Source organism: Neomonachus schauinslandi, chromosome 8 (assembly GCF_002201575.2).
Source record: "Neomonachus schauinslandi chromosome 8, ASM220157v2, whole genome shotgun sequence".
In the NCBI taxonomy this organism is placed as follows: Eukaryota; Metazoa; Chordata; class Mammalia; order Carnivora; family Phocidae; genus Neomonachus; species Neomonachus schauinslandi.
The window spans coordinates 19,502,673-19,514,133 of record NC_058410.1 but is presented as its reverse complement, the minus strand read 5'-3'; positions in this window follow the sequence as shown (position 1 = coordinate 19,514,133).

The following is an 11,461-nucleotide window of genomic DNA, read 5'->3' as shown; positions in this document are numbered from 1 at the left end:
CCAATGTAATTTTACGTTCATTTGCCTCTTCTATCCACTAGACTGTGAGTCTCCTGAAAGCAGGAACTGGACCTTTTATCTTTGTATCCTCCGTAGTGACAACAGTGCCTGTCCTACAGGACGTACTCAATAAACACTTATGCATATTTATGAGTCTGGAGTGAGAGGATTTAGAAAGAGTTGTCTCCCCGCCATTTACTCACCTTGGGATGTGGACAAAGCATTTCACCTTTTTCAACTTGTGTCCTTGTGTTAAATATAATAATACCATTCTCTTCTAATTATTTTACTAAAGTAGTAAGAGAAAGCCAAGTAAATAAAGTGTTTTATAGAATGTAAAGCATATACACGTGCATATGTTACTGTGTTAACTCTAAGATTTGGTGTTGAAGGAGGATGTTTCACACCAGTGGTTCTCAACCGAGAGTGATTTTGCCTTTTCAGAGACATGTGGCAATGTCTGGAGGCATATTTGGTTGTCACATCTGGGTGGGGAGGGGTGTTGGCTATTGGCAACTGGTGGGGAGGGACCAGGGCTGTTGTTTTAAACATGGTACAGGGCACTGAAAAGTCCCCTGCAACAAAGAATTGTTGTCAGTAACACCAAGGTTCAACCCTGGTTCAAGCTTACCGTACGACGGGTAAAACACTTCCTTTAATACATTTGCCACTAGACAATTGTCTGAGTTTTAGCTTTTCATACATCAATAGGAACCCTCATGTGAATGCACTTAAACTACTGGAATAACTCCTTATCTCTCACAATATAAATGTGTTTGCTTACTGTCTGTCTAGTCTTTTAGAAGCAGTGATCTACATATGGGAGAAACTTCTGGTGTCCTCTCCTTCCGGGCACATGGTAGACTTATATTTTTCTAACCCCCATATATACAGACAGGCTTTCATGACTAGTACTCACCAATGCCTTGTAAACAGAAGTAAAGCGTGTCACTTCAGGGCCAAAGCATTTAATACCGGGGCAAGACTGTTCAGTCCTCTTTTGCCCTGGTTTAGTGACTATAGAAGCAGCAGTTGATATAGCGACACCACAATATGGGAGTAGCCTGGATCCCAAGCATCACGGGGTGGACAGTTGCCCAGGGCCTGGCCCAGATCCACATCAGATTCTCCATGAGCAAAAAATAAACGTGTTCTAGGTTAAGCCACCGAGGTTTGAGGGTTTTTTGTTAATGAAGTTTAACTTAGACTTACTCGACCACCACACTGATGAAAGTGAAAGCAATATTGGTTGCATTGACATTTTATATTCAACTTGAACAATTCCTGGAATGGAACAGGCCTCAATGAATTTGTTAATGTAGAATTGGTGGGAGAGAAGAAAAGGAAATTATTGACCCAGTATCTTGCTTTTCAGAGTATTTCGATCCAATTATGACAACTATGCTGGTTCTGGCCTCACAGTTTTGTTTTCAAAGGGCCAAAGTCTGGAAATTTTGACAAAGTCTTTTTGTTATATATCACCCTTCAACCCCTAACACGTATTTAATTAGTATGTAGCAAATCTTGAAACCCTCTTGATATTCTCACTGACTCAAAAGGCCCTAACCACATACATTGCACAACCCACTGCTGAGACTTGACGGTCTTTGCTACAAGGGAACTTCTAGGTAAATTAGTCAGAAATTCAGGACTTTTTCTGTCACTGTTCAGCAGGATTGAATTTGCAAAGCTTGCCCCCTTGCGGCCAAACAGTTCCAATCCACAAACTGTTTTACCTGAATAACAGAGACTAGTCTTCTGCCCTTGAAGCTACTACCTGATGAGTGCAGGGATCAGCAGCACTGCAAGGGGAGGAGCGGGGACTCTGGAACCGGATATGTGGGATTGTGTCTGGGACCTACGACCTCATATCTGTGTCATCTGGGGCCCATTCCCTTATCTGTAAACTATGAATAGGAAAAGTACCCATATTATAGGGCTGTTCCATTAAAGGTGTTAATACAGGTATAGGACTTGAAATAGTTATTTGCCACAGAGCATGTGTATAAATAAGGTCGATATACATTGCCTACAGTGACTGGTGAACTAGTATCCGTACACAATTTCCCCGAAGTGTTACATGCATTAACTAGACAAGCAGTTATATTCTTTAAGGGGCTATATGCTTTACCAACTGAACATTTCAAAATATATTCAAAACAGATAAATTTAACCATTTAAAAATATGACATAATCTATGTTGAGATGTGCCTTTCAACTCCTCTCTTCGAAAAAATCCCTATCAAACCGTGAAGGCATTCCCATTAAGACATTTGAATTTTTTTAAACATTAAGATTTATAAATAAATCTTCACAAATGATGTTATTAAATGATTCTGAGAAAAGACGACTTTGTTAAGTGTTCTTTGTCCTATCTTTTTTATTTCCTTTTGCAATTTCCAGGCAATCAAATAAACATATAATGATTAGTTTAGACATGAAAATCATATTGCAGATAAAAAAGCAGATAAATTTATTTTAAAATGGCCCTTGGTGGATTTAAAGAGGATTTTCAATTCAATAGAGGAATCAGTCATAACATTGATTACTGTGCATTTTCTGGAAGATGGTGTCAAATCAGCTCTGCGAAGAAATAGTTAAAAGTGTATCCTACCCCCACATAATACAGGGGCCTCCACATCAAGTCCGCAACACAAAATACAATCTTCTACAAACTGAGATGTTATAATTGTATTTGGCTATTTGATCTCATGAATATTAGATTATCCTGCACAATGTAGAAACAGAAGGCAATAAAGAGAATTGTCCAAATTGGCTAGAATTTCATTTATATTTTTCCAAGCTGTTCTACATTAACTGTTGAAAATTATATAAAAATGAACATGGAATTAAAATTATAATAGTTAAATAGGAATATATAACCTACGGAAAAATATTGCAAAATTTAATTGTCTGGTACTTTAAAAATATTTTATAATTTATAATTACTTAAAATTATGTTAATAACAGGGACACTTTGTACTTTTGCTCTTAATTGTATTATATTATATCACTATAAACACTTAAATGAGAGGCTGATAATTTAAACAGAAGGACAAACAGAAAAGCCACTTACACATGCACAGCAAAGAATGTGCCAGGGAACACAGTAATTGGTATTCAATAGCTTTTTAAAGCATGATTGATTTTTAGCATATTTTATGCATTTATAAAATGAACTGCATATTTATGAATATTATCTATGTATCACTTTGTGCAGACAACAGCGCATGTATTTGAACTCCATTTAAAGCTGAGAAAATGTAGATTGGAGAAGTGATGATCTCCTGAGATCATAAAAGAAATGGCAGAGCCAGAAACTGACCTCACCACATCCGTTACTTATTCAAAGATCACAGAGTTGGTCAATGGAGGAAACTGGGTTATGAACTCAGGTTTTTGATTAGAGCCTAGTGCTCATTCGATATTCATTCATCAAATTTTTAATGCGTACTTGCTACATAGATACTGAATGTTGATGTTCTTATAGTGAAGAAGACCAAGTTCCTGATTAGACTTTATAATGTGGAGTGGAAAATACAGTAGTAAACTTACATTATAATGCAGTGCCCAAGTGACTAGCATCACACAGGATACCATTGCAGAGGAGATAAAGGGCATCCATCCTAGCTTGGGGGAAGGGGAAAGAGCAGGTGATGTTTATGCTGAAAGCTGAAGGCTGTGAGGAGCTAAACAAAGGAAGGGAGAGGAAGGGGCATTCAGAACAAATGCCCTAAGATAAAAGAGAACATGGCATCTTAGGAAAACAGGATGAATTTTAGTAAAGAGCAAAGAGATAGTATGAGTAGAAGTGATGTTGAGAAGCAACAAATGTCATCTTACAAACTTTAGACTGCAAATTGAATTTTGTGTGGAACCACTGATGATTTTTAAATAGGGCTAAGGCATGATTTGGTTTGAATTCTGGTTAAACAAGGCATATTGAACGCATTTGTTTATCTCCATTTACTCCTAAAAGTCCAGTAACTTGACAACAGATGAATTTTAAAAGTTTAAAAAACCCCAAATCAAATAGACTGAGAAAGGAGACAACAGGGAATGAGAAACAGCTACAAATATTTTGAAAATGGAAAGCATACAAAACATGGTATCTGACATAACACAGCTGAGAATGCAGAGACCTAGGTACTTGTAAGAGAGGTGCATAAGTGAAACAATGTAATCCATAGGGCGGATCTGGAAAAATTTAGGAACTGGAGAGAAAGATTCTTTTGAGGGCAATGATAGAGTTCTAGGGTAGACTCTGAGCAGTTTAAAGTTAGTTTAATGTCGCTTCAAAGTTCAATTACTTGATGAGATCCTCTCTGCAGTCTTGTAGGGCAGGTTACCATTTACATGCCTATAGAATACCTAAGGTTCCTTATCAGGAGGAATTACACTGAAGAGGATGCCCAGCATGGTATAATGAAGGGCAAAGTGCCATGCTGGAAAGAGGCGAGTGGGTGAACACGTGCAGGCTGAACACTGAGACTTCCACACTCTCTAACTAGCAATCAGGCTTACATCTCCAAGGAAGATGAGAAATACATGGAGCAGATAACCCCGATCTGCCAAGTCCAGCTGACTCAAGCCAAACCTTGCAGAGCCCCAGCAAGAATTCAGTAAACAAATGCCTTTGAAATTAAAATTGAGAAGGCTAGGGCACTTGGGTGGCTCAGTTGTTTACGTTGTTACGTCCTGAAAGCCTTCAGCTCAGGTTATCACCCCAGGGTCCTGGGATCAAGTCCCCTCCCTGCCATTCAGGCTCCCTGCTCAGCGGGGAGCCTGCTTCTCGTGCTTCTCCCTCTGCCTCTGCCCTTCCCCGCTCCCCTGCCTGTGCTTTCTCTCAAATAAATAAACAAAACCTTTAAAAAACTAAAATTGAGAAAGTAAAGATTCTAATCTGGAGTCATGCAATGATTCAAACATTAAATCAAATATGAGGGTAAAGTAATAGTATTTTCAGGCATGTAGGCACTCAAAATTTACTTTCAAAACACCTTTTTTCCAGAAAGTTATTAACATCAGTAAGGTGAGGTATAGAGATCAACGCAGTGAGAGCTCCAACATATGAGAAGCGAAGGAAGAATTCAGAATAATGGCAAAGGAAAGTTCCAGAACAGCTGTGCCTCCAACCTAAGCTTTCAGTCCAAATTAGAGAAAGGCAATGAAAGGTTTCAGGAGGAATATCTTTGATTGTTTTTTAACTTAAAATAATTTTGATGCTAAAGTGGTCCACTTTGGGGCAGCCTGCCCTTGGCCTCTATAACACATGCACATCCTACTAAGTCTATTTCTTTGGACAACCCTTTTAATTCATCAAGTACCTACACATAGAACTTTACTGAATATTGCCAAAATGTGCTACAAATATTCTAGGACGTTTACATTCTCATCAGCAGTTATGAGAATGATTATTTCTTACATTACTACCAGCATTTAATTTTGTCACACTACAATATTTTTGACCAATGTGATGATTATGAAATATTATCTTGTTTTAATTTGTATTTTCTCCCACTGCTATTACTTCTTTTTTTTTTTAAAGATTTTATTTATTTATTTATTTGACAGAGAGAGACAGCAAGAGAGGGAACACAAGCAGGGCGGAGTGGGAGAGGGAGAAGCAGGCTTCCCGCAGAGCAGGGAGCCGGATGCCGGGCTCGATCCCAGGACCCTGGGATCATGACCTGAGTTGAAGGCAGACGCTCAACGACTGAGCCACCCAAGCGCCCCTATTACTCCTTGATTTAGAAATTTTTCATATATCCATTTGGTCATTCATATATATACTTCTTTTTAAAAAGCACATTAAAAATGATTTTAATAAACTTCATTAGTGTGTAACCTACAAAGAGAAAGTTCAAAAGTCAAAAGTGTAGGATTTGATGAATTATCACTCAACACTTCCAATATAACCATCATTTAGGATTTGGATTCTAGATTTTAAAAAATTGAACATCACCAAAACCTAGAACGTCCCTTCTAAGTACTCCACCTTTTCTTTTCCCCAAAGAATAAACACTATCCTGAAAGGTAATATTATTGATTAGTCTTACCATTTTATAGGAGTGGAACTAAACCACATGAACTACACTGCGTCTGGTTTTCCTTAACATATCTGTGAGATTAGTCCATGCTATAGAGTAGAACTATTGCTGATAATTGTAACTGTTGCATAGTTCATTGCGTTACTACACACAAATTTATTTCTCTAGGGGCACCACTGTGGCTCAGTCGGTAAGCACTTGCCATTGGCTCAGGTCATGATCCCCAGGTCCTGGAATCAAGCCCTGTGTCAGGCTCCTGCGCAGTGGGGAGTCAGCTTCTCCCTCTCCCTCTGCCCCCACCCCCCACCCCCACTCGTGCTCTCTCTCACGTGCAAGTGCTCTCTCAAATAAATAAAATCTTTAAAAAAATGTACTTCTCTAATCTGTTGTTGATTAACATATGATGCTATTATAAAACTTTTTAATGCATGTTTTGCAGTGCACACAAGTACATACCTATGAGTAGAAATGTTTATCTTCAACTTCGGTGGATAAAAGTTCTCCAAATGGTTGTACAAGTTTACACTCTCACTGCAATGCATGTGAGCCCTGTGTCCTCTGCCTTTGCCAACAATTGGTATTGTCAACACTTTTTAATTTTAGCCAGTCTAGGAGGTGTGAAAGATATTGATTTGTGGTTTAAATGATCATTTCCCTCATGACTAATGAGGCTGATCACATTTGCATATGTTAGTTGGCTATTTGGATCCTCTGAAGTATCTTTTCAACTCTTTTTCTCCCATTCTTCTATTTTGTCATATGTATTTTCTTACTGAATTTTATAAATTATTTACATATTTCAAATTTGAGCACTTTGTTTTTATTGTGTAGCAAATGGATTTCCCTACTCTGTTAGCTTATCTTTTGCTCCCTTACTGGCTTATTTAAGGGAAAATTTTTAAAGGTTTATGTAGTTTAACTTAGCATAACTTCCTTTATAATTATCGCTATTTTTTGTGACTGTTTAAAAAATCCTAACTTATCCTAAAATCATAAGGATATCCTCTTTTGTCATGTTCTATAACAGTGCTGTCTGAAATAGAACTACCATATGATCCAGCAATTCCATTTCAGTGTATATTTCTAAAGGAAATGAAAACAGGATAGCAAAGAAATGTCTGCATTCCCATATTTATTGCAGTACTATCCACAATAGCCAAGATGTGGAAACAACCTAAGTGTCCATCAGTGGATGAATGGGCAAAAACAATATGATACGCACACACACACATACACACTCACGCTAGAATATTATGCAGCCACAAGAAAGAAGGAAATCATGCCATTTGAAACAATATGGATGGATCTTGAGGGCATTATGTTATGTGAAATAAGTCAGACAGAAAAAGATAAATATTACATGGTATCATTTTTATGTGAAATCTAAAAAAGCCAAACTCTCAGAAACATAGTAGGTGGTAGTTACGAGGGGCTAGTGAGGGGGGACGGTGAGATAATGGTTAAAGGGTATAAACTTCCAACTATAAGATGAAGAAGTTCTGGGGATCTAATGTACAGCATGATGACTATAATTAACAATACTGTATTATATACTTTCAAGTTGCTAAGAGAGTAAATCTTAAATGTTCTCACCACAAAAAAGAAATGGTAATTATGAGATGTGATGGAGATGTTAACTAATGCTACAGTGGTAATCCTTTTTCAACATACAAGTTTATCAACTCAGCACATTGTACATCTTAAACTTACACAATGTTATATGTTAACTTTATCTCCATAGAAGTGGGAAAAACTTTCTGCAATGATAGAAATGTTCTTAATCTGTTTCAAAACAATAAAGTAGCCACTGAATGCATGTGGCTATTGAGCACTTAAAATATATCTACTGTGACTGAGGGAATCCTTTCAAACTTTAATTTTAATTAACTGAAATGGAAACTGCTACATGTGGCCAGTGGCTGCCATATTGGATAGAAATCATTCAGTTATGTCCTCAGACTATATAGGATTAAACTAGGAACCAATAACATAAAGATAACTGGGAAATCCCCAAACTATTTGGAAATTAACATAATTCCTAATTATACATGGGTCAAAGAAGAAGTATCAAGATAAATTTTCAAATATTGTGAACAAAATAAAAGAAACTACAATTTATCAAATTGTGGAATGCAGTGAAAGGAGCACTTAGAAGTAAAAATATAGTATTAAATTCATGTTTGAAAAGAAGAAAGATCTAAAACCTAATCTATTTTAGCAAACTAGGTAAAGTAAGCCCAAAATAAACAAAAATTAATAATAAAAATTATAGTGGAAAACAAATCAATGGAGAAAAATTTTAAAAAACCAAAGCTACTTTCTTAAAACAAATAAAATCCATACATTGAGTCTTGCTAACCAAGGAAAAAAATAGGCAAATGACTGATATGATAAATGTAAAAAAAAGGAGTCATGACTATCACTACAGAGCCCATGAAAGGAGTGTCATAAACAACTTTATGGACACAGATTTGATAACTTAGATGAAATGGACCAGTTCCTTATATCAACCCTCACACTGGGAGAACTGGATAACCTGAATATCTATCTATTAAAGAAATTGAATCAATAGTTTATAAACTTCCAAAAAATAGAGCATAGGCATATAATTTCACTGTGAATTCTACTAAATGTCTAAGGAAAAAATAACACCAAGTCTTCACAATCTTTTACAGAAAATAGAAGCAGAGGGAAGACTTCCTATCCCATTCTATAAGTTTGGCATTATCCCAATATCAATCCAGATAAACTGATATAAAGAAGTGATAGAATAATTAAATGAGAGGAAAGAGACAAATCTACCGTGTGGAAGAATTCCAAAGTATTTATGTAGCGATTGTATCCTCAGAGATGTGGTGCATACTCCCCACTCCTTAAGTGCTGGCTGTTCACAATGATCTCATTCCAAAAAGAACAATATGGAAAGGGATGGGGGTGGGGAACAAAGAGCTTTACAGTAGAGAAATCTGACAAGGGTTACCTCGGCCAAGTGTTTAGGATGAACATCAATCATATTGATAGTATATGCCTTTGATGTGATATGAGGGTGGAACGTGCTCTCTGTAGTCTCCCTCCTCAAAACCTGTAACTGTAATCACTAGGAATACATCAGACAGCCCAATTAAGGCACATTCTGCAAAATACCTAACCAGTACTCCTCAAAAGTGTTAAGGCCATAAGCAACGTGGAAAGTCTGAGAAATTGTCACAGCCAAAAGGAGCCTAAGGGGATATATTAGTTAAATGTGATAGGGTACCTTGGATGGGGTCCTGGAATAGAAAGAGGGCATTAGGTCAATGCCCTTAGGTCAAAGGACAGACATTTGAATTAGGTCAAACTAGGACATCTGAATAAAGCAGGGACTTTATTAAATTGTATAAATATTGGCTCATTAATTGTGACAAAGGTACCATGACTACTATAAGATATTTGCAACAAGGGAAACTAGGTGTGAGGTATATAGGAACTCTCTGTACCATCTTTTAAGTTCTCTGTAAATCTAATACTATTCTAAAACAAAAAGGCCATTAAAATAAATTAATGGGGATATGTTGAAAATTGGATTGCCTACTATCTCCATTTTTATTCAAAATTATGTTTGGAAGTCCTAGCCAGTGAAACGAAATAGGAAAAAGGATTTAAAAAAAAAAAAGGAATAAAATGTATAGGGATCGGAAAGTAAGAAAAAAAAAAACCCCAATGTTTCTATACATAAAAATGCAACTCTATAAATTAACTTCTAGAATTATCATAGTCATTGAAACTAAACTCATTCTACACAAATCATTTTATTTTTATTCTCATATACCAACTACAAACAATTCAAGATCTTTTCATGTTATTGAAAGATATTACGATCTACATAAATGATAGATATACCACATCAATATTTTTGAAGACTCAGTGCTTTCAATTCTCCTCAGATTCATCTATGAATTCAATGCAATTCCAATAGAAATCCCAGCAGGTACATTTTTGAAAACTGATATGTTAATACTAAGATTTACATGGAAATGCAAAGGAACAAAAATGGCTATAACAAACTTGAAGAAGAATTACACAATGAGAGGATTTGATTTGCCCAAAAAGAAGATTTATAGAAAGCTACTGTAGTTAAGGCAGGTAAGAATTGGTACGAGTACAGACACACAGACCAATGGAAAGAAAAAGAGAGTGAAAACAGACCATTCTCATATGAGCACCTGAATTAAGACCAAGGAGGTAAATACTTCTGGGTCAATTGGTTATTCATGTGGGACACATATGACACTTGATACCTACTTTCAATATTTTCTTTAGGATAGGCCCGCTGATTAGTGTAGCTTTTATTCTTCGTTCAATGATCGTTCACTACATGACATTTTCCCATTTAATTTTCTTCGTAAAATCTTTATCTATCTGAAATTATCCCATTTATTTGATTGCTTTTTAATATTCTGCCTTGCTTCCACTACAATATAATAAAGTCCTTGAGAGCAAGAATCTTGTCTATACCGCTCATCATTGTATTTGGAGTATCGAGAACATTTCTTGGCACGATCATAAGTTTTCTAATAAATAAATGAATGTGTAAATCTGCCAGGGAAATTCGAGGTGAAAAGGGCAGGTAATGCCTTGATCTAGCACTTGAATGCTGAGGAGAGGCTTACACGGGAGAGCCTTGGGTGAGGTAATGGTCTGGGACGTATTCCAGGTAGAGAGCTTAGCAAGGATGAAAGGTGTGATGAATGTGTGAGAGCATCACAAGGGGATTTTCTAAGCAGGCCATTCCTGTATGTAGCAAATGGAAATGTTAGAGTCACTTATTCAGTCACAAATCTCAGATTATTTGTATCATTTTCTCTTCATTTTATATATGGATAAATACTTGCTTCCCCACTGAAATATCAGCCCATGATTCTGAAGACTTGTGCATTCGCCCAACCCAACTCCCAGCCTTTTCCAGTTGGCGCTGCACAGGCACATACTACTCGGCGCTTACTTATACTACTTGGTATTATTTAAATCAGTGGTTCTGTATGTCAAGTGTGGGTCATGCTCACCTAGGTTTTTGCTTGCTTGTTTGTTTTTAAATACATCTTCCTGGGCTTTCCTTCTGGAAGACTAAAACAGAATGTCTGGGTAAGTTAGACAGCTAGCTCCCCAGATGTCTTAGTTTGTGCTGATAGAACAAATTACTATAATAATTACCATAACAAATTACCCTAGACTGAGTGGCTTAAACAACAAACATTTATTTCTCACAGTTCTGGAATCTGAGAAGTCCAAATTCAACTGTTGAGTCCCACTTCCTGGTTTACAGGCCTCTGTTTTCTTGCTGTGTCCTCACACGGTGGAAGGGGAGCTTTCAGAAGTCTCTTGTAAAAAGGCACTAATCTCATTCATGAGAGCTCTACATTCATGACCTAATC